Here is a 24943-nt window from a genome sequence, read left to right as displayed (position 1 = left end):
GCCCGCTGTTGTCAGGCAGTAAGTATCTTTTAATTTTAATTGCCTGCTTGGGCATTTGGCTCTTCGCACTGCAGGGAGAGGGTGATCAGGGAAAATATCCCAGGGAATCTCCATTTTACAATGCGGTGTGAAAAGGCCTGGTGAGGCAGGTTGGTGGAAGACATTTGTTGTGCAGATGTTGTGTGCAAGGATCGTCCTCTCCTATTTTTAAATGAAAACATCAATGGTGGCTTGGAATTCAGCCTTTGAGCATCATAAACACAGGTGTGGGTATATCATTTATTGGATTCTTTTTTTCTTAGAGTTGCAAAATTCCTAAAATCTTAATGCAAGTTGAAAATATGATCTTTCAAACCAGCACATAATATAAATAAAAGTGCCATTGGCTGAGATACATTTCCTTTTGTTTTCCCTCAGTTCTACTAATAGATTAGTGAGGTAAATCATGAATGATTATTGAGAGAGGCAAAATACTTGGTGAAATTGAATCCTGCTTGAGTGCAGCTGAATGTATTTCTGCAGAGTCACTCAAATCTGTTCCTTTTCAATGAACCATCTTAGTTCAGTCTCAGAGAAATTGTAATCTTCTTGGCCAGATAGTTGGAGATATACAAGAAGATGGGAGGCAGCCTTTTCCCAAAATGACAATAGCAAATACCAGAGCACATTTGTTTAGGGTGAGTGGAGGAAAGTTTAGCAGAGACGTCAGAAGTAGTTTTTTTTACACACAGGGAGTGCTGTAAGGGGTCATGATGGAAGCTGAAAAAATAGAGGGTTATGGGTATATGAGTAGGTTTATATGGGTCAGCACCACATTGTGGGCCAAAGGGCCCATTATGGGTTGTCATGTTCTATGTGCTGTTGTGTTCCATGTCCTGTTGTGGAAAAGTCAAATAGCTTTCTGTTGACCCAAAGTAGCATTGAAAGTAATTAGAGACGAGTTAACCTTTGTGAAGGAAAGAGTCTGTGACAAAGATTTAGAGGACTATTGATTTTTGTATTGTTTCAGTTATTAGGTTTTGGGACATGGATGTGTGGCTTTTTGTTCTGGTGAGAATAATTTCTGCCTTATTACATCCCCTGCCTGCCACCTTGTAGCAGATGTTTAAATGCTATTCATGGCATTATGAGGTTTGGATGAAAATAATTTTGGGACTTTGAAAGCTGAAATGTTTTTAATGATTTGACAAGTTAGCTACACTCAGTGATTGAGTCTGAGACAGCTGAACAAAAAATATTCTGGGGGGGGGGGGGGGTCCCTTCTCTTCTGAAAACTGATTCTCCCAGAAGGAAATATCTACTGATTAGACATCATTCACATCAGAGAAGAGCAGGACTGTTTTAGCCAGCTTTTCAATTTTCTAAAAATAAAATAACTGGGCAGATTTCCATTCTCATTTTTAAGCTTTTCATGAAAAATTAAACTGAAAACTGAAAATGAGCCTTCCTTTATGTTTCACTTTTCTCTCAATTCTACTACCACTTCCATTTTCGGGCTTTGATAATAATTCTAAACACCTCTTTTGGTCAGTTCAGCATGCAAGTCCAATTTTTAAGATACTACACCACTGGCCAAACTCGCATTTTTATGCAATTTTTTTCCATGTCTGCAGTGTCTCTCTATGTAGTCTTTTGTTTCATATTCTCAAGGCAGAAAATTGATTAAATATATATCTGAGCAATCTATCAACTATAAATTGTGTTTCAGGCTGTCCCTTATGTTGGTATGTAGTATATGTAATTTATTAGGTACAGTTAATGAATGGAAGTATGTAATTTTTTTCGAAGATTTGTTGAATTACAGATCTATTGAAGTGTAAAAGTGTGCACTGTTAGTTTCCTGCTGCTTTTGGAGGAAATTAGTTGGACCAAAGACCTCCAGGCTCCATCAGCCATGACTGCCTGGAAGTTAATGTTGCCATTCATAAAGCAGAATTGTTATAAAATACCACAGCAGATTTGTCAGAGCTGTTCAGTGTTATTGCCAAGGCTATTCATATTGCTCATCGCCAGAGGTAAAATGTGGCTACGACATTAATCTGAGCATTGAGGACAGATGAGTTACCTCCACGTTTAATAAACTGCTTATTATAGGGTCATTCACTTACTGAGATAAAAAGATTCTTTCATATTGCCTGTAAAAAGATTATATTTAAAAAAATCATTGCTGTCCCATGTCATAAGTTAAAAGTAATTGCAAGTATTTAATCAGAGTTTCAACAGGATCTGACAGAATGAAACCTCACTTGCATGTATGTGTGAATTTTCACAATTGTCTTGGCAACTGCTTTTTTGAAAATATGGATCTTTGATCTAACTGCTCTGACTGTTTGGAAGGCGAGGTTAGCCTAGTGGTTAGTGCAACACTGTTACAAAGCCAGCGATAGGGACCGGAGTTTGAATGTTCTCCCAGTGACCGGGATTCCTCCTGGTGCTCAAAAATATACTGGAGGTTGTCAGCCATTTGGGTGTAATTGGGCAGCATGGGCTGAAAGGGCCTGTTACCGTGCAGTTTGTTTAAAAAGAAAAATTGCTGACCATTTGACATTCAATAATGACTGGCACTACCTTTGTTTATTCCCAATTCTGTAAAGGGCTTTGGCAAATACTAGAGCGCCTCGGATGCTCCCCCCAAGTTCCTCAACATGGTTATCCAACTGCACGAAAACCAACAAGGTCGGGTCATATACAGCAATGAGCTCTCCGAACCCTTCTCCATTGACAACGGCGTGAAGCAAGGCTGCGTCCTCGCACCAACCCTCTTTACTATCTTCTTCAGCATGATGCTGAAACAAGCCATGAAAGACCTCAATAATGAAGACGCTGTTTACATCCGGTACCGCACGGATGGCAGTCTCTTCAATCTGAGGCGCCTGCAAGCTCACACCAAGACACAAGAGCAACTTCTCCGTGAACTACTCTTTGCAGACGATGCCGCTTTAGTTGCCCATTCAGAGCCAGCTCTCCAGCGCATGACGTCCTGTTTTGCGGAAACTGCCAAAATGTTTGGCCTGGAAGTCAGCCTGAAGAAAACTGAGGTCCTCCATCAGCCAGCTCCCCACCATGACCACCAGCCCCCCCCCCCCCCCACATCTCCATCGGGCACACAGAATTCAAAACAGTCAACCAGTTTACCTACCTCGGCTGCACTATTTCATCTGATGCAAGGATCGACAAAGAGATAGACAACAGACTCGCCAAGGCAAATAGCGCCTTTGGAAGACTACACAAAAGAGTCTGGAAAAACAACCACCTGAAGAAACATACAAAGATCAGCGTGTACAGAGCTGTTGTCATACCCACGCTCCTGTTTGGCTCCGAATCATGGGTCCTCTACCGGCATCACCTACGGCTCCTAGAACGCTTCCATCAGCGCTGTCTCCACTCCATCCTCAAGATTCATTCATTGGAATGACTTCATCACCAACATCAAAGTACTCGAGCTGGCAGAGTCTGCAAGCATCGAATCCATGCTGCTGAAGACCCAACTGTGCTGGGTGGGTCACGTCTCCAGAATGGAGGACCATCGCCTTCCCAAGATCGTGTTCTATGGCGAGCTCTCCACTGGCCACCGAGACAGAGGTGCACCAAAGAAGAGGTACAAGGACTGCTTAAAGAAATCTCTTGGTACCTGCCAGATTGACCACCGCCATTGGGCTGATATCGCCTCCAACCGTGCATCTTGGCGCCTCACAGTTCTGTGAAGAAGACCACAGAGCCCACCTCACTGACAAAAGACAAAGGAGGAAAAACTCAACACCCAGCCCCAACCCACCAATTTTCCCTTGCAACCGCTGCATCCGTGCCTGCCTGTCCCGCATCAGACTTGTCAGTCACCAACGAGCCTGCAGCAGATGTGGACATACCCCTCCATAAATCTTCGTCTGCGAAGCCAAGCCAAAGAAAAATAAGAATTGGGATGGATTAATGTAGCTGGTTGAAAGGTTAATATTAACCAGTTAATGTTAATAACTCAGCTGCATTTAAGCAAATGATTTGGCTTTTACCTGATTTAGTTTATTGGTGCAAACTTGCACCTTGTTATCTCCATCACAGTTTAAGACAAAAAACACAATCATAATGAAAAGAAAAGCTATCTGGCTCGTTTTGTCTGCTGTGCCATTCATGCTCATCACAGCTAATATCTCTCCCAATCAAATTTTCTGCCTGCTCTCCATTTCTCCTGGGTTACTAAAAACCAATCTGTTATGGTTTTGTTTCATTATGGTCAGTATTTATGGCATACCCAGCAGTTATTATCACATGCAAATTTCCTTGAGGAGGTGAAATCTTTTGGTGGCAGCCATCAAATTCCACTGCAAGGGAACAGGCCTTTCAGCCCAACTTGTCCATCCCAGCCAAGCGAGTTCCATTTGCCTATCATTAACCACGCAGCCTATGATACTGAAAGAAATGGGGAAAATTATAGTAGAAGCATTTGTGAAAATTTACCAAAGTTCTTTGGACTCTCGTTAGGTGCTGCTGGATTGGAAGATGACAAATATTTGGCTATGTTTAAAAAAAGATGTGGGTAAAAGGCAGGAAGCTGTGGTCCAGTTGACTTAACATCTGTAGTAGGGGAAGATAAGCATGATCAGATTTAATGTGTAAAAGTAGATGACACGTCTTTCTTTTGTGTGAAGATGTATTTTATATGTTTAATTGGTTTTGGAGGGGAGTGGGAAGGGGGAGAAAAGAGGGAAAATGTCACTGTGTATATTTAATGAGAAATATTTGTACATATTTTGGTTGATATGGTTCATAGTATGATAAATGAAAAGTTACACATCTGTAATAGGGAAAATGCTTGGAGCTATCATTAAGGAAGGAACAGCAAGATATCTGCATAGTTTTCCATCAGACAGGCATAGACTCGGGTCCTATTTGAAAAATATTTCTTGACTTTGAATATATAAGCAAAATGGTTGGAGGGAATAAGTGAATGTTGTGTACTTGGAGTTTTGACAATGTACTTCATTAATGATTTTTATAAGGATAAGGTTGCAAGTAGTTGGGGGTAAAGCATTAACGGATTAAAAACACAATGCTGAAGGAAGTCAGTGGGTCAAGCAGTGTACTTTTTATGGCAAAGATACATAACCAATGTTATGGGCCTGAAGCCTTCATCAAGGAATGAGGAAAATGTAGACAGATGTCTGAATAAAATGGTGGGAGGAGGCGGGTGGAGGAGCACAAGCCCACAGGTTTGTGTAGGGAGGTAGGGAGGGCACAACAGCAAAAAGAGGGAGAGGGTGTGGCACCGTTAATGGAAAGGAAAGGGGGATGGGGAGCTGGAGGAATAGAGACAGAAGGAAAGGGAAGAGAGGGAGAACAGGGAATGGTCAAGCAGAAACTAAAGAAGTCATTGTTAATGCCATCCGGGTGAGAAGTGCCCAGATGAAATGTTGTTCCTCCGACTTACAGACGGCAATGCAGACAGCATGAGAGTAGGGGTCAGAATTGAAGTGATTTGATATTGAGTGATCCCTGTCATTGATGTGGACCAGTGACGTATCAAGGTAAAATAGCACCAATGGCAAGCACTGAAATTGCCCACCCTCCCCCCTGTTTAAAAAAAATCACACATAAGGTTAACAGTTGGGCAATTTTTCACCCAATAGGGCTGGTGCTAACCGCTACACCAACCGTGCCTCCCGACAAATCCTTGTAAATATCACTTTGCATTGTAACTTATTAGAAGTGAAACAGTGGATTAATTCCCACCCGGGCCCCTAGGCTGAAGTTTAGTAAGGGAAAGGCCTCCCCTTCTCTCCCCCCACCCCTTCCCCTGCACCCAGCTCCCCCTCTCACTAACAGAACCCTCAAAACTTTTCCAACTGGAAAAACTGATGGATCGGCGTTTATTAAAACGAACAAAAAAAACTATAAAAAAAAATTGGCATTGAGCAAAGCAGCATTTCCCTGCTGTGTGCCCACCACCACAGATTGGATAATTTCTCCCCAGAGGCAGAGTAGGTTTCTGGAAGCTTCTTCAGCAAAACAAGAATCAACATGCTAAGAGCAGTTGGTCACATGCTGCAATTCTGAAGTTCTGATCCATGTTGAATCTTTATCCAGTGTCTTGTTGAAAATTTATCCCTCAGTCAATGCAGCTATGTTCAGTCATCTGATCGTGATTACATTGCTGCAGATGGGGTCTTGCTGTGCAGTATTTCTTAGATTACAACAATGACTGCACATAAAAAATAGATTTCCTGTGATGAAAAGTGCTTTGGAGTGTCCTGTGGTGGTGGGAAGTACCATATAATTGAAATTGTTAACACTACAGGATCTCCCAACTGCTATGTTATTGGTGTTCCAGATCTTGGGATGGATCTGCAGTGTTTATTTCATGCAGATTGCAGGATTGAAATGAGCATGAATCTGGTTTTTAGCCAACAATTTTATACAAACACAATATGATAAGGATATTAGTGTCATACACATTGAATAATGCATCAAAATTCTTACTTGTTGCAACTTAACAGATACTTCATAAAAACTACAATAGTGTACATTAAAAAGGTAATAAATATGAAAGTTAGATAATAAATATTTGCAATTGCTATGGAGCAAGAAAAAAAATGGTGTTCCCATTGTGGTGTTGGAGCTGTCTGTGATTAGTGTAGAAAGGGGAAGTTCAAGAACTGGATGGCAGTCGGAAAGAAACTGCTTGCACGCAGAGGCTCTGGTCTTCAGGCTTCTGTACCTTCTAACCCAGTGGGTTTTTTCCCCACTCACATACCACCTTAAGTAATCCCTTACTAACCACAGAGCATCTTTGGCATCCTACACCATAAGGGGATATATGTGTGTGGGGGATTGAGATCCACTGTTTTAACTGAAGTGGGAACCAGGATGACATGTTTTTTTTTATGATGCTGTTGAGGTTGTGTCCCCATAGATTTTTTTCATTGGAGGGGATGACCGAGCCTGTGGTAGGCCTGGCTGTGTTTGCTTTCCTGGGCATTCGAATGAGCAAATCAGGCTGTGATGTAACCAATCAGTATACTTTCCACAGTGCATCTGTCGAAGATTGTTGGAGTATTTGACCACATGCCAAATCTTCTCAGACTGCTTAGTAAGTCAAGGCATTTGTGTGCCTTCTTCATAGTTGCCTTGATGTGCTGCCTCCACAGAGATCTTCTGAAATATTGACCCAGGAAACTGAAGATGCTGAAACTCTCCACCTCCATCCCATCAATGAGGAGAGCTATGTGGCCCTTTGGTCTCCCTTTCCTGAACAACAATAAGCTCCTTGGTGACATTATTAAAAAGCAAGAAAAAAGACCCATTAAAGCACCTTGGAAATTGGCAGTTTAGTGTCAAACCTGCAAAGATTTGTAATTTCCAAACTATTGTTTTGAAAGTATTCAAATTTAATCAGTTCTCACCAACTAAATAGGAGTTCAGAAAAATTATGTCGACATGATTTTCAGTTTCCCAAGAAAAGACAACTTGATAATATTAGTCATACTTGTTCACACCTTTAATAACTGATCCAAAATTGCTTTGAAGCAATTTATGACTCATGACTTACTTATAATATGGTTACCATTCCACCACACAGAGAAGCATGCTGAAATAAGGCATTGGCTTTTATAAGGCATGCTGTTCTTTTTTCAACAGGGGATGCCCAAAAAAAGATGGCTTTGTTTTCATTTTATTTTAGTAAATAAATATAACCAGGGTCGAGGGTAACTGGGTGGGGCACAGTCTGACAGTCATAAACTCGCTCAGCTGAGGGGGGGGTAGCTGTGGTTTGGGGGGCCTAGCACCCAAGCTAAAGTAAACCTCCATCCCTCTGATGTAACAGGCTTTTATTGCGTGGAGAGTCACTAATGTACGTCAAGCTAAATGCTAGTGACACTTAATGCATGCTAGTGGCAGGGGCATCTAATGGTGAGCCATGGACCTTGCAAGAGGGGGCTGTGCCTTTGAATGCCCCCCTCCCCCATTGGCACTGACCGAAATTATTACACTTAAAGATAGATTATTCACCTAGCTCTTGGAGTTGAATATAATTTGAAATACTTCATCTATGTTAACGTTCACATGCTGGAGCCTGCCATTTCTTGGATTAGTGGAAGAAAATGGAGCGGAGGTGGAAGAACAGGCCTGATCTCAATGAATGGCAGAGTATGCTCAAAGGGTCAGATGGCTAACTTCGGCTTCTAATTTTTGCATTATTTATTTAGTACACTCTGTAGCCTTTATGCTTTCTGTCAAATGTTGCTTCATATAAATAAATGATTAGTTTTGAGACCACAGAAGGTGGTAATCAGGAGGAAGCTTTTTTTTCTTATGTTTGACCTGATGCTGTGAGAATTTATGGGATTGTGAGTCAATGATGAAGACTGAAGACTACCCTCTCCCATCCATGTTCCTTTATGCTTACCTTCTACAATGACTCTGTCTACTGGAATTCTAAGATATATTGAAGGATTGTAATGAGCAGCGAGTGTATGTTCATAATGATTGCCCGAATATTGCCTGACTGTTCCATAGTATAGTTCTTCCAACTTGAACATCACGATTGTGTCAAGGCAGAATCAACTGTGCTGAGAGCAATTTTGTCTTTTCCAAATTTGATGCCTTGATTAATATCTGGTGGTCATGCAGTTTTACTGATGCATTTCAATATTGCTGTTAGGATAAAAGCAAAAGGTAGTTAAAGGCCAAACTCTTTCTTGGTGGTCTGGAGTCACATAGAGACCAGACAGTAAAATTGGTAGATTTCCACTTCTGCAGGACATTAACAAAGAAGATTGGGGCTTTGCAACAACATTATTATGGAAAATATCTTAATGGGAAGCTACTAGATTCTTGCACTTCTCGCATGATTCTTGTTTTCACTGATATGTCAAATTAACAGTCCTATGTTAATTGAAACCCCTAGTTTCATAGTTAAACTGTTGGAGTGTGCAAAAGTAGGGGCTTTTTTGTGAGTTGCTATCATGTTGAGTTTGTGATGTTGTTAAGTTAAGGTGACCACTTTGCCCTCCAGTATCTGAGGAAATGGTCAATCATAAACCAAGGCTGCCAGCACATGGTACAGCAGGGCATTCAGGTACATGTAAACCTTTCTCCAGAATATTTGAACACTTGGCACTTATATCGCAGTTTTCATATTTTTTAAAACTTAGGCCAAAATTGCTTCACTATTTAAAACTTTATTGAACAGCACTTACAAGGGGAGAAAAGGAAGTAATGATACTCACTTTACCAGTAAAATCAAAGGACTGTTCACCCAAAGTTATTGGGACATGTTTCCATGCATCAACGCAATTGGAATTTGTAAATGATATGTTTTTGGCTCTTAAGCATCTTGCAAGTAGATGCCTAATTTAAAAATAGTGGACATTAAAAATATTAATATCACACAATGCACATAAAATATCATTTTTTAAAATGTGACTAATTATATGATTATCTTCAAACATTAAGAAATCTGTCTTCCTATGAGTTGGGAATTTAATCAATGTGACACATGAGTGAATTTTGATTACTTCTCTGAAGCTTGCTATTATTTTCTTTGGGATTTGCCAACTAAGGAATTCTACTATTTGATAATGATTACGAGTTTATAGTCATGCACACACATACAATGTACATATGTCTGAAATTCTCACTTTCTTTAGTTAAATAGGTAATTTGTAGAAGAAAACAACTTAAATAGTTTACATTATAATTGTATAAGTTGCCAAATTTATTGTAGATTCTTATTGAAAGTGACTGTAATGTTGCTTGTGTTACAGGAAATGCACAGCAACTTGCAAGAAACAAGACCCTTGATATGATACACAACAGATAATCTCTGAGGATATTAGTTGAGGCGAGACAACTCCATTGCTCTTAAAGTCGTCCTGTGGATTCTTTTATATGCATGAGATATCAGAAAAGCAATTGTTTAATATCGCAAGTGAAAGAGACACGTTCTTCAAAAGAAATTGGAGAAAGAAACATTGGTACTTCATGAGCAATTTTCCTCGTCTCAACGGAAGGTCATCAGAGAATAATTAAGAAACTAATATCATTGCTTGTATGGATAGTGCTTGGATAATTTGCAGAATTATGGGAGAAAATGAAGGGGTAGAGCAGGCAGGGTTGCAATGCCAGGATCTTGCTTGAACTTGATGGACTAAATTCCCCTTATGTTGGAACAATTCCATGCCTCTACAGCTGTTCTATATATATGGATATGCAGTCAGGGTCACCAATTGTAGCGGCAGCTACACTGCTCCTGGAAGAACGCACACAACCAGACGGGTTGAGCTCAGTGAGCAGACTAGTTTATTGCAGGCTGCTGGGCTGTACTGATATTCCCAGCCCGGACCTGGCTGAGAACCGTGCTGGAGGGCGCTGACGTCACCTGGACGTCACATGGTCCCCCAGCGGGGGATTTGAGCCCCGTGCTGGGAGGAAGGGAACAACCCCGACCGTCAGCTGCCCCCGCTGCGTGGCTTACAAGCGGAGCCGGTTCGCCTGCCTCATGGTGAGCTGCCACATATACACATATATATATATATATATATATATATAAAACTGAGTTTCCATTGCTGGAGCGAAAAACTCCAGATATAGGAAATATGAAATATATTCAGAAATTATAAGAAGCGCTTATTATGACAAGCAGCATCAATGGCTCTATTTTATATTTTCAATGTTAGCAGTGAAAATAAACTCCTAAGTATTTTTTTCTGGACACTTTTATCAAATTGTAGTCCTGAGGTAAAAATGGAGATACAAATCCAGGACAGCCTGCAGAAATCATTTTTCATGACCAAGCTTTGTCACTGCACTGACTTCACAATCTGATCTTGAATAATCACAACTTGCACCCTGAATGTAATCTTGCTGCAAGTCAGGTAAAATATGCATCTTATTAATTTGATGGTTGCCAATATTTCATGTGGTGGCTAATATTTAATGGCTCAATCTGTTGATCCTTCTGGAAGGAGTACTCTGGATCTATATTGTAAATTAGCTTTGTTAAGGCAATTCGGGTGTATGCAACTTTTGATTAGTATTTATCATTATTGAACAAGGCATGATAAAGTAAAGAGGTGTGCTTTACACATGTTCAGGTTTAACCAAGGGCTGTGGAAGATCATACCAATTGATAGACTTGAACCAGAGTTTGAACCACATCTCTCAATTTCAAAAATGCATTTTCTGGTACATCTGAGCTTATTCATTCAATAGCAAATTATTTCTTTGGAGAACAAAAAGTTCATCCCTAATTTTCCTTTATTGCTCTGAACTCTAGTTATTATCTATTGGTAGGTAAACAGTTAATCAAACTAAGGGACTGGATAGATCAGATTTGTTTTCTTTTTTTTTGGTGGCTGCCTCACAGTTCCAGTGACCAAGATTTAACATGCGCAGAATAAAATAGAATTGTTTTTTAACAGACACTTAATAGTTAGCCAGGTTCAATGTATGCTTTTCTTTGTTGTCGGACTCAACGCAAAATGGAAACCTCACTATAAATCTTAAATATTAAATGAGTGTGATTGATTACCTGGATAATTTCAATTCTGTTAATATCCAAGAAGCTTTGGACCATCAGAAAAAAGGAGTTCAATTGATTGGCACTCCATCCACCATCATAAACATACTTTTCATCCATGACTGGTGTACTACTACAATATGTGTCATTTACAAGATTCACTCAAAAAACTTGTTAGCATTCTGATGATAGCTGTAACTTTTGGTCTCCATGACCAAGAAAAACTATGGCAACAGATTCATTCCAACTGCCTTAAAGTTCTCTGTGCATTACCCTGGAATGGCATGCAACCAGAAACTTGGGATGACCACTTAGACTGAGTACTTTACAAGTTAGTTGCCCCATCTTAGCTTTGGTCTCAATGAGGCATGGGAACACAGAATGCAGAAGACAGAAAGAGGAGGTGCATGTCATTCATCTGGGATGGTGGTTGTGAGGGAAGAAATGCAAGAATAAGTGTGGCACTTCCTAGTTACAGCAAGGTGGGGAGGGATGAGCAGATCAGGGAATCGTGCAAAGAGTGATCCCTGCAGAAGGTGGAAAGAGGTTGGAAGGGAAAGGTTAAACTAGTGGTGGGATCCTATTGCATATGGTGCAAATGATGAAGGATATGCTGGCTATGAAGGCCAACGTGGTGGTGGGCGAGGTGAACACTATCTGTGGGGTTTTTTTTTTAACCAAGAGGATGACAGCAGATCTAGAGATGAAATAAAGCATAGATGAAGGGAAATCATTTATAAATTAAGGAGACATTTCAGATGGGTACATTTGAGGAGGTTAGTTGTTTGAATCTTTGTTGCAGAAAAAAGCAGAGAGTTTTAAGATATTCCTCATAGGACTGGGCAGATGTAGTGAAGATGAGGCAGTGAGGGCCAGGAAATTGAAAGTTGTCAAAAGATTGTCCTGTATGCAGGTGTGAATAGGCAGGATTGAGTCAGAGTGAAGGGAGATAAGTTCCTTGGGACAAAAGCAGACTGAAACTATACATACCAGTCTTCCCTATTTATGGATCTTACGTAAAGACTCAAAGTGTGGGGTTGGGATACAATCAGGTTAGAGGGGAAATCTCATGAAGTAATAATATGCCATGATGTTTGTTGGTTTAGCCATGATCAAGAGGTAGTTATGAGGAGATGTCCATGAACTGCCATCTTGCTTCTGCAAGATTAGATTGGCTGTGCCCATGTCTAGATGTTGGAGAGGGATCATCAGTGGTGTGCGTGGTGAGAATCTTTGCCACAGATATAGGCATGAAGGGAGAGGAAATAGAAGAAGAGCTTGATACAGTGACAGATATGGAAATTGTTGAGGTGCAGGGGTTCAAATGTGAGGCCTCTGCTGAAAACTGACAGCTCAGAATCAGAGAGGGGAGCTTGGGTTAAATGATGAAGACCCAGCAGAGATGGAGCTTGTACAAGAGTCAGAAGAGGGGAATGGGGAGAGGAAGCTCTGGAGAATGAGGGAAAGAGGAAGGATAAATGGTGTTTGGGAGATGCAATTTGAGGTTAGTGGAAAGTTGGGCAGAGGAGCAAGACCCACAGGGTGTTGGGACTCTCAGGACATGTGGGAGAGTGAGATGACACTGGTGGATTTCAGGAGCTTTAATTTGGGCAGGAGAGAGGAAGGGGCAAGGGGACTTCTACAGAGCATTGGAAGCCTGGAATTGGGTGTGTTTCAGATATTCACAGGTGACAGGATAAAGAAAAATTGCTGGTTGAAGGAATTAATTTGGCAGAGGAAGAAAAGTGGACCCCAGCTCATTTGGGTAAGTGTGGCCTGGAGCAGAAGGAAAGAAAAAGAAAGAGCTGGAAGAAAGTGAAGTATGGTAGAAATGATAGAGCATCGAACACAGATGTACAACTGTTGGGAGCAGTGATAAATGGGATGTATGTTTCTGAGTTCCTGGTTGGGGAAAAATTGGGAGGCCTGGAACTGGAAGCCACACATGGCAAGATGACGTGAAAATGAGTACTGAGGAAGGATGTGATCGCAATAGAAATTCTTAGCAAGAATATTGTGGAAGAGTAGGAGAGCAGTAGAAATGGCAGAGGGGAGCAATGGAAGTGCCTCCACAGAACTCCTGCTGTAAGAGCAAGAAAACCTCTTCAAAGTCAGCATGCTCTGAAGAGTCTTCACAGAAGAGTAATAAAATGGAAACTTTGGAGATAACAGATGCTGGAGCCTGTAGAAAAAACAATCTGCTAGAGGAATCCAGTGAATTGAGCAGCTTCTGTGGGAGTGGTGGAGGAGAAAGGAATTGTCTGCTTTTGGGTGAGAACCTGCATCATGACTGAGAATAGCCAATATAAAAAGGAGTGACAGGTGGAAGCAGGCAAACAGAAAAAATGCTGATCATGCCAACAATTCTTTAATAAATAAATTGTTGTTCGAGACAACATTCTAAAGATGAGAGCATTAACTTTATTTTTAAGAAAGTATGATAACTAATGCGGAGAAGTGGACAATGTAATTCAGGCGGTTTAACATTTTTGGTCTCCTGTGAACCATCTGTCCCTTGTCACAGATGGAACTTGCTGCAGTGGGACTTCGTGAAATTATGTGGGTTTGGATGAGCCTGCTGTTACCCAATCCTCAGATTGAGATACTGTCCTTTTGTTCAAATTGAATCGATCATGAGCTTGCACTCGATGAGTGATTTAATGGCTAAGCTGAGCCCCAGGAAAGATCGGACACTGGTGATTAATTCGGTATAAGCTTCAGAATAACTTACAGTCAATGACACCTGATTATTTTTTTCAGAGAATATTTTAATGATAAATGATGCAATAAATTGAGTTTACCAAAACCATTAAAAAAAAATCACAAATAATTTTTCTTCTTTTAGTATTGCTCCAACTTCCCTTTCGGCAGTAATCTTAATGTGGCCAATCCATTTGTGGGAGGTCCTGCTTCAAATTACGATGTGGTAGAATTTCTCAAAGTAGCTTTTATATGTGGTTCATTTTATTATGTATCATCTCAGATTAGATAAAATGTGCATTAAAGGCAGCTCAACTTATTTTATCATGAGCATTGACACGAAAGTCCACATTGTTGTACAACCACATACCTCTCCCACATTTCTGTGTATTTTTACCAAAATGTTTTGGAGCAGAGGTATTCTTGAGCAGCAGAATGCTACAATGTGCTACCTTTACAACAGTGAGAGATTTTATTGCAAATTGACTTGTGCTTTGCAGGCTCAAGATGGAACAGTGGCATTATGTTCTGCATCCTCAGCACCTATAGAGTGTGGAAGTGCGAAAGTGAATGATGAGAAGATTCAGGAATCTATTGAATTGTATCTTGTCAACAAGCCAAGTTCTGAAATACTCAGTTCCCTGAATGCCGAATACCTATTTGATGTTGCCTTTGAGATGTGTTGTGCAGAAGATCATGTGCATTGTTTTGGCTTTCAGTTGCCATCAAGGTTCTCATCCTTGACAGATTGTAGTCTGAAGTATGTGATCTGAGCAATCTTTGGGTTGGTGGCTTAAGAGGTGAGGACCTGCAATGCAGGATGCTCAGCACATGATGTCTGTGGTTAGTATTAATAAATAGTTGGTTAATATTTTCAGCAATCTTTCATTCAGTACTGATTTTAGTCAAGTGGACTCAAAATTTCTGTCCCTGTTTTCAGTGAAGATCTTGCTGTGATCTTCCAAAATCTATTTCGAGTTTATTTAACAGAAATAATTGATTAATGCTGCATCGATGTCAAGTCACTTAGTAATTATTTTCAGGTCCTCTATATTATTCAATCTCAACAGGTACAAAGCAATTGCCTACATCCAAACCAATACCACATGAATAAAAATCCAACTATTTTGGCAGTTCTTCATTCTTCTGAACAAAGCCAACTCAATCATAATTTTGATTTTGTATCTCTTTCTTTGCTATATAAACTGCAGTTTGACCTGCTGAGTTTCTACAGCATTGTTTTTTTTAAAATTTCAACCATGGTTACTTTAGTGTTTTTCTTCATTCACTGGTGGGTAAGGGTTAGGGTCTTACCGTCTAAGTGAACATTTCAGTATTTTTTGTAACTCATAGTAAGAATTTGAAAACATGTATAATATTTTCCAATTATTCCCATCTGCTGATAACAGGTTGACATCTCACATGATTCATATTAAAAAAAAAGTTAAATTGTCTCAAAAGTGTGTAGAGCAGAAGAAAATAGCCTATCCATTGGTCTTTATTAGCATTGCAACAAAAGAAGACTTCATTAAATTGCAGATATGAATTGCTGACAGGCACTAATGACAGCAAAGAGGCACTGAGTGATGAACTGCCTGAATAGTACTTATAAATGAGTTTAAAAAAAAACCCTGATCCTATTTCTGAGCCATGGTTGAATAGCACATACAGAAGCTGTTTTTCCTGATCTTGTACCTGAGCTATAGCCCATCTTCTTTTACCCCTGTTATTTTTTTAAATGGTTTTTCTCAGTAGTTGTTTACCCTCCCCACCATTTGAATCTGGAGCTCCAAAAGGGAACTAGTTTTCTTTTTATCATCAGTAAGTTTTCTCTCAATGGGCCATGACTTAGACTTAATAATAAATATCAGTGATACTATTCATACTGTCTCCTTCTATACATTTTGTGAAATAAAGCTTCCTTATTAGGATAGCAATGGTCTGATAACAACTTTTATTTCTTCACTCGCCATAGCTGAGTCTTGAGTCTTAAAAGTCTTGATTCTCATTCCTTTATTGTGTCCTGTACCCCGATGATATCTATATTTAATATCAGCTCTTGTCACAGACTGCTTTAAGGATTAGTTGCTCATTTTGACTAGGTACCTGTTTTGTGTTTTGCTGTGCTTATTAAGTTGAAAGTCCAGATTGTTTGAAGAATAGGTTTTGTACTAAATTATTTATATTTGGCATTGTGAATTCTTGCTAACTGTGGATTGTGGTGCTATAATATTCCATTTCCTCCCAGTGGGTTTTCCAGTAAGTCTCACTCGCACCTGTACATCCTAATGACCTTTGCCATCTGAAATCTGATGTTAAAAATATTCTAAATTTGGGTATTCCTTGTCATTAAGATCCTGCACCTATGGCAGTGTTCTAATAAACAAAAGAGAAAAAGATAGAATGTTTTACACTGACAGGAGAGCAAGGGGCATTGATTTAAGATAATTGCAAAAGGAACAAAGGAAAGATCACAAGAACACTTTTTGCAGCAAGTTATAATGGACCAGAATGTTCTGTCAAAAAGGATGGTGGAAGCAGATACAAAGGAGGATTGAAAATTACTTGAAAAGAAAAGATTTACATGCCAATAAAAAATGAGCAGGGAATTGGCACTAATTGGACACCTCAAATAAGGACAAACAACATTAGGGTGGACAGTACAGACCCTTCTGTACAAAAATGAAGATGTACACATTTTAAATGTCCTCTAATACACTATTCAGTGACTTCTGAATAATGAATGGATGACAAGGAAGAGGTAATCATCCCCTGTACTGAGAGCTGTCTCTGTTGGATTTGGAAGAAAATCCATTTTGCGGCCCTAGAAGGCTGCCTTGGTCCTCTGGAACTGAATTTCAATGGGCCTATGTCTTCAGAAAAAGAGAGTGAGGATTTGTGTTTCTCTTTTGAAAGAATAGTTTAGAACCACGACCAAGAATATCCATTTTCACCATCTTGCCTCATGGGTTTTTTGTGTGTGTGAGCACACAAGGCATCAGCTGATTTCTTTAATGAGCAAGTTATGCAGAGACACACAATGGTAGATTAATAAATAGGACTGTGCTGTTAGGTGCTTAATTTATTCAGTTTTTATTCTTATGTTGTCAGGACCCATTTTCCTGAATGTTTTCTCCTTTTTTTGTTCTCACTACTTCACTTTACCAGTGACACCAGACTAATTAATAGCGACTGAATCTCTGCCCTGTGATATATAGAGGTCCCAAATGAGTCACACTGCCAGTCATATTGGAATGTCATGAAAAAACTTGTTTTTATAGAGCAAGTGATAGAACGTGCTTCATATAAATTACTTTTGAAAATTTCAAAACATAGCAAAATGAAGTAACCAGTCTCCAACCATTGAAAGATGGAACAGTGAGTTCATCTGTTTTTTGGTTTTCGTTGAGGTATAAATATCTGTGAGGACACCCAAGATTATTTTTCTTTTTCAGATATTAGCATTGGATTGTAATTAATGGCTAATGTGATGAATGTTAATATGGCATATCTGATAACATATCTCACTCATGGATGCACGTGTTTCTGCATAGATTTTGAAAGAGGTTATTTGTGTGATCAACAAGCTCCTGACTGAGAGGCAAAAGAGCCATCCATGAGTCAAAGAAGGATGTCAGCAATAGCTCAATGTTCAAGGGGCTGCATCTGTATCTTAAGAAACTCTCCCAGAAAGAAAACATTTATTAAAATTTTTCTTTATACTATATTACTTGAATGAGGGTGTTCTTCATACAGAATTGCTTCTGTTAAATGTACTGGGATGGATGGAAAAACAATTAACAGTCTCCCCAATGACAGGTGTGCAGAAAATAAGTTTTCCTTTGTAAAAATATAAAAGACTACCATTGCACACAACCCCTTTTGAGACATTGTTTACTCTCAATGAATCAGGAAGGAAAAATTAAATATTTGATGGTAAGGAATTCCAACTTTTCTAACTCTGTAACTCCAGCTGGGAAAACTACTCTGATGCAGTTAAATCCAACAAATACTCATTACATGAGGCTGACTACTGAGTTAGAAAGTCAAAACTAAACTGAATTTCCTGGTGTACCTAACTTCAAATAAGAATTCAATAAACTTTTCTTTTTCAATATTACTTGGAAGTTTCTTAGATTTCAGATAGTGTCAGAGTATGACATGACATCACATACAGCCCTGAGATTCTTTCTCCCGCAGATGAGGCAAGAATTGCCACTTCTTGGCAGTGCAAAAAAAACCACTGAATCAATGTAAAACAATATATAACTCATATAAACAAATAAAGGAATGTAAATAAACTACAATACAGAGAGGGGAAAAATCAACAAAGTGCAAAAGTAAGAGTCCTTAAATAAGTTCATGATTGAGTTTGTAGTTGAGGAATCTGATGGTGGAGTGGTAGTAACTGTTTCCAAACATGGTGGCGCAAGTCTTATGGCATCGATACCTTTTTGCTGATGGTAGCAGCAGGAACAGAGCATTTGCTTGGTGTTGTGGTTGCTGCTGCTCTCCAACGGGAGTGTTCCCTGTAGAATGGTGGGGAGGGTTTTGCCTGTGATGTCCTGGGCTGTGACCATTACCTTTTGCAGGGCTTTACACTCGGGCATTGGTGTCCCCATACCAGTGATGCCACTGGTCAGCACACTTTCCACCACACATCTGCAGAAATTTGCTAGGGTTTCTAATGTCTAACATAAAACAAAAAAAACCCATTACTTACATTGGGAATTGCCCATTGATGAAAAGGAAAGAAGGACTAATAATTACACTGCTTTTAAAATGATGTTCTGTGTCTGAATTCTTGGAAATATCAAAACTGTAGGTAACATTTCAATGAAAGACTGAAATTTTGTTGAATGTGTGACAGATTATATCATATTTTATATTGTATATATAAAATATTTTATCTGTTTATATTTTATTTTGAAGGAGATAGATTGTGGGAGTAGTGTAGGTCACTACACAAAACAGATCTCATTTAAAATGCTAGAGCTCTGCTCAAGACAGACAGTCCAGACTCCGAGTGCTTTTGCAAAAACTTTGAAGAATGCCTATGAAGACTTCACAAGTAGGTGTTAATTGGACCTGCTGTGGAGAGATGGATTATTTGTTTTGAAAGCAACAGATGAACGGACTCAGAAGATTGGGTCTGGTGCTGCAATCTGACTGAATGCAGTTGGCTGTTCTAAGAAGGTCATGTGGTTTTGCAAGCAGAAAGAGAGAGGAGACAAAACAGGCTTTCTCAGAGAGAGAGAGAGAGAAAGAGAGTGACATAGAGAACTGGTTTCTGCAACATGGCAAGCTGGTAGCCATAAAGAGGAAATGACTGGCTCGAGTGTTTCACCCGAAATAAGGGAAATTAAAAGGAACTCTGTGGTGACCTGCAGAAGAATAGGTAACCATTTGGAAAACCTTGATGAGGCAAGTTTCTTTGGCAAGACACTGAAGTAACTGATGGAAGTAAATTTGTTTTTTTGTGCCCAATGAGCAACGAGTCTCTCTCTGAAATCTGACCAGAACCTTTCTGAGTGGCAACCATTTAACCGTTTCCTCCAGAGCCTGGTGAAAATGCATAAATATTACATTCTGTGCACAGCAATTGCCTGATACCAGTGAACTTGGATGAGTGAGAAGTGAGATTGGACTGTGAATCAAAGAACTTTTCTGAACTTATGCACACATTTCATACATTCTAAGTCTTTAGAAGGGTGTTAAGTTAATAGTAATAAGTTAAAGTTTGATCCTGTTTTTATGTTTAAAATTTTTTTTATATGACTTTTGTTTAAATAACCATTTTTCTTGCTGAATTTCTATTGCTGCTGGGTTTTTGGATCCTCAGGGCCTGTAACATTTGGAAATATAGGTAAAGGCTAAGGATGATGTGCTACATCATAATGTATATTTATGAAGTTGACTCAACAACCTTCTCAAGGATGATCTCAACCTTGGAAGTAAAATATGCGACTACTCAGTGAAGTGTTCACACATAGTTAAAATCTCTGATGAAAAGAAACACCACATTCAAAGATGGATGTCTTTTTGCAGAAGAGTCTGTTCGAAATTGCAATTCCCTCTATGAAATGAGCCACACAAGAAGATCCTTGGTTTTGTTGTCAGGACTGTTGATCTTGTCAGGAGTAATGCTGTTATGATAGGAATCCTTGAATCTCATTAATTAGAAGATGGCTGTTTGGTCCATAATGCAATATTTCTTCAACCCAAGAACCAGCCGGGTTGGGGGAAATTTTGCTGTTGCAATGATCCTGTGTGCAGATGGGAGGAGGTTTAACAATGCTCTCCACAGTATGATTCTTGCTGTTTAATCTCAATATGCATGAAAGGAACTGAAAGATTATGGATGCCAGTTGAACGTTATGCCAGTGAGAGCCACATCATCAGGGAAATAGATACCTGTTTCTACACAAAGTGCATCACATTGTTGACGACATGTAATCTTTGGGCTTGTGAAACCTGAGTGGAGAGTGCTCAGGTATATGAGGTATGAGGTTTCTTGACGAAAATAAAATGAAGATATAAAAAATGTACTTTCTAACTCCACTCTAGTTCTCTGAAAACATTAGTCATTTGCATAACAGCCTTTGTGAATGCAATTGGGGACAGAGCCCGCACAACTCAACAGAATCATGACCTGTGACTGGTTATGTCTTGTGCACGTCGTTATAAACTTGAGGACAGAATGCTTGGGTGCATAAAAAGGATAATTATTTTAAGTAGGAAAGACTGGTTGATAGCGCATATCTCATTCATCCATATGCAGAGGCTGAAGACCGGCATTTGCTGCTGCCTTTTGATTCTGGAGATATTAAGCTCGCAATCAGCCAGAGGAATATATGAAAATACCAAGCCATCCTCTGAGACGTCACAGTTACATCTGTCAAATGCTACAAACCTTGCCCAGTGTATCAGGAAGGGAAAGAGGTCAATGTTAATTGGTCTTTTGGGAACTGATTGCCATTTTCAACCATTGTAATTCCCTTGTTTGCTTTTGAGAAAGGTAGTTTACATTTAATTATAATTGTTATATTCTTAGTCACGTCAAGGTTACTTATTTATTCCTTAACAATTTAAATTTCTTTGAGCCTCCACATTTTAAATTTTGTAATAGATTTTTTTTGTTTCACCACCTTGTACTATTACCTCAAAAATGTGAATTAAAAAAGAGAGAATGAAAACATGGTCGAGTGGAGAATGTTTGTTGATATAATTCAATTTTGACGAGTGCTGATTTAGTTTATTTGTAGATCCCTGCATCATTATTCCTCATTAATTTTCATTGTGTTCATTCTGTCAGAATCTTGCCCAAGTGCCAATGATCTGTGATTGAATGAGGACTGAAAGTTGTTGAGAGGCTGGATTGATGCTACATGAGGTATTATGATTGTCAATTCTCCAACAATTGCATAAGTACGATGGTCAAAAATTCTCCCTTTGCTTATTCTTCATAACTTGGATGAGAGTTCCAAAGCTGTTGAGGCCTGTTCTTCCTCTACCAAGCTGAAGACTGATAAACCAAAATAATTGTGATTTTTGCACATTGGACCAACTGGTCTGTGTGGCTTAGTGCTGTTGTCAGCTCATCTTTCATGCCTCTCAGTCTATCAGTCATGATGGTGAATATATTTTATCTTTCACTAATAAGCTGAACAGACTAAACTTTCCAATTCTGATAATCATCTTCAGTGGTTCATTGTGTCATCATATTTTAGAGTGAATCTGATGAGTCCAATAATTTATGCATTTTATACCTTTTTAAATTGCATGCACTCCATGAGGTAAGATGGAAAGCAAGTTCACTTTTTGGCAAAGCTATTAATTCAGGTTTCCTATTTGAAGATGAGTTTCCTTCATCCTATTGGTGTTCTTGCTAGAAGAAGGAATGCAGCCGAGGCCATGGAAGGAGATCTTCTTTTGTTTAAATTATAGTCTTTCACTCTGAACAAATCCTAATCCAATGTCACTTCAAGCATTCTTTTTATTGTCACATAATACATCAAAATGCAACATATATGGCATCCTTTAACTTTTGCCTGCTGTGAGGCAGACAGAGTCACCATTAGGATTGCCCAGTGCCCCTTACATTATTCTTAAAGGATATATGTTGAGTTCCGAATTTCCTCTGGGCAAGGTGAGTTTCAGAAAAATGTGTGCTACATTTTCCCATTTGGTAAGAAATACAAAAATTTGAGAAATTGGGGTACTGGTAATGGAATAAAAATTGACCATCCAGCCTCTTGGCAAGTGAAGATGGTCTGAGAAAGATTTGAGAGATAAAAGTAGACAGAACTAAAAGTAAGTAAAAAAAATTCTATGCCAACCTCCAGTTTTATGGCATAGAAATTAAATGCTCTTAAAGAATTAATGGAGTCATTGGAGAGAGGGGTGCAAAAACTAAAGGTGTTGGAGGGTTTCCATTGTCAAAATTTAATGTGCCTTTTCTGTTCAAATAGATTATGATAAACTAGCTGCCTTATTTGTCAACTGAGGCTGCTAATTTTATGAACTCCTCGGAGATGTAAATCTTCAGTTTTGGATAGTAAATTTGAATTTATTAATTCAAATAAAAAGATCATAAATGTCCAGTGGTCTGACCAAAAATATTTTAAATACCTCTTGATGAGGAAGCTGACAGTGTGTGACCATTGTGACATCAAGACCATTGAGCTTCTATTCTGAAGCAAAAGAATAATCGATACAAAGGTGAAATCTACAGCATCCAAAACTCTGTCTTGGCTGGTCACGTGATCAGTTAAGCTGAAATAAGTGGTGAAATTTTCTTTATTATGAAAAAAACTACATTCTATGAGTGTGAAGATAGGTTCTTTTTAAGCTTAATAGCTGGTGGGGAATGAGCATCAGCTTGATATCTCACCATTCATTTTTATTTTTTAAATTTCTCATTGCATAAGCAGTCCATTCAGCCACTCAATGCTTTACCAGCTTTGAGAGCATCCCCATCAATAGCATTCCCTTAATTATTTCTTGGTAATTTCTCTTTCATGTGCCCATTGAGTCTCTCTGATTCTCCTGCCATCAGAACCAATTTACAGTGGCCAATTAATCTACCAGCTGGCAGAACTTTGGGATATGGAGGGAAACCAGAGCACCCAGAGGATGTCCATGTGAAGAAAGTGCCAAGCTTTGGGCAGGCAACTTGGAAATACTGGAACTGCACCCCCATGCTGCTCATCACAGCTTAGCACAGCTATTACAATCATGACTCCTCAAATCATATGCATATAATTTTTCCCCATTTCTGCTGCTTCACACTTTTTTTACTCTTTTCTTAATGGAAATGCATTTCAATATTTATTTCCTAGCATCTTTATATTATGTAGCCCTCACCTTCCTGTGTCTTTCTGCTGACTTGAAATTGCTTTCATGTGAAGAGACAAAGAGTTAAAAGCATATTGACAGAATATATAGCTCTGAGTGGTAGTTTTATGAGCATTTTACGAGTATTCATCTTTATGGCCTTATTTTTCTCCACCATCAACAATAAATGAATCCTCTGCATTCACTTTGACTGAACCAAAACTTGGGCTTCAAAAGCTTTCAAACTGTGAGTTGCTTGACTATTTAAATTATTTTTCTTGGGATGTAGTCATCACTAGAAAAATCAATATTTATTGACCTTCAGAAATTGGCATTGAGCTTCCTTGGATCACAAGCATAAGGATTCTCATTGTGCTGGTAAGTATGGAGTAACAGAACTTTGTGCAAGCAGTAATGATGTACATATTGTTTGAATTGTTTGAAAGAATCTGCCCTTGCTGTTCCAATTTCATAAACTACAACTAAATTCAATAGACAGGCAACCCCATGATGTGAAAAGTACAGTGTGAACAGAGTGTTTTAACAATAATTACACATTTTAGGCAAGTACATTTCCATGAGGATTACTGGCAAGGGAGATGTTGATTCCCATGTCAGACTCCCCATGAATGTGGCAGAATTCTGATGCTTCTTGAAGAACTGTGAGTTACGGTTGCTGCAGAGAAATGAATTGAATTGGCCGTCAATCCACAGGACCATGAGAAGCAGACAGGATCACTGGAGTCACCCCCCACCCCCAAACCATTGATGTGATCTACCGGGATCTTATCTGACAAGGGTGCACAAAATCATTGAGGACCCCTTCCACCCTGCACAGAGCATCATTCAGCTGCTCCTGTTGGGGAAGAGAATCAGAGCCAGCACCACCAAACTGACCAAAGGAACTGCTCACACTAACCATCTGTGACTCTCATATCTACAAACCAATATTCATTTATTTACAGATAAATACTTGTCCTGCCTATGTATTGTTTGTCTCTATGTGTGTTAGGTCTGGTTGTGTGACTGCGTGTTTTACACTGTGGACCAGAGAATGCTGTTTCATTGGGTTGTACTTATATAATCAGGTGACAATAAGCTTGACTTGGGAATATCATTTAGTTGAGCATATATGCAGGCATAACGTGCAATTACGTTTATTACATTTTATCATTATATTGATACAGTAATAAGATTTGATGTATCTTGTCAACAAGGCTATTTCCAGGGTAAAATAAAAAGTGGAAAAAAAAATTAGACATGTAAGTAATTTAATTTTAAAAAAATTCTGGAGACAGAGCAAAAAAATGTTTTCTCATCTTGGATTCACATTGGTAAGCATTTCAATCAGTTGTCCAAGCTTATTCATCAATTCATTTCCTCTTTCTTTAATTT

At 39.1% G+C, this 24943-nt stretch overlaps 1 protein-coding gene and 1 long non-coding RNA gene across 6 annotated transcripts in view; both read left to right on the top strand.

Moving 5' to 3' along the window:
* The window catches only part of camta1a (calmodulin binding transcription activator 1a), a 1025873-nt gene that overhangs the window by 177755 nt on the left and 823175 nt on the right, over window positions 1–24943 (top strand). The window lies entirely within an intron of this gene.
* Window positions 9804–18199, top strand: LOC138754386 (uncharacterized). The gene is made up of 3 exons (XR_011351734.1): window positions 9804–10868; window positions 14713–15012; window positions 17767–18199. It is a non-coding gene; the product is annotated as an uncharacterized lncRNA (long non-coding RNA).

This window comes from Narcine bancroftii, chromosome 2 (genome assembly GCF_036971445.1).
Source record: "Narcine bancroftii isolate sNarBan1 chromosome 2, sNarBan1.hap1, whole genome shotgun sequence".
Taxonomy (NCBI): domain Eukaryota; kingdom Metazoa; phylum Chordata; class Chondrichthyes; order Torpediniformes; family Narcinidae; genus Narcine; species Narcine bancroftii.
The sequence above is the reverse complement of the archived record's forward strand: the minus strand, read 5'-3'. Positions and strand labels throughout refer to the sequence as shown.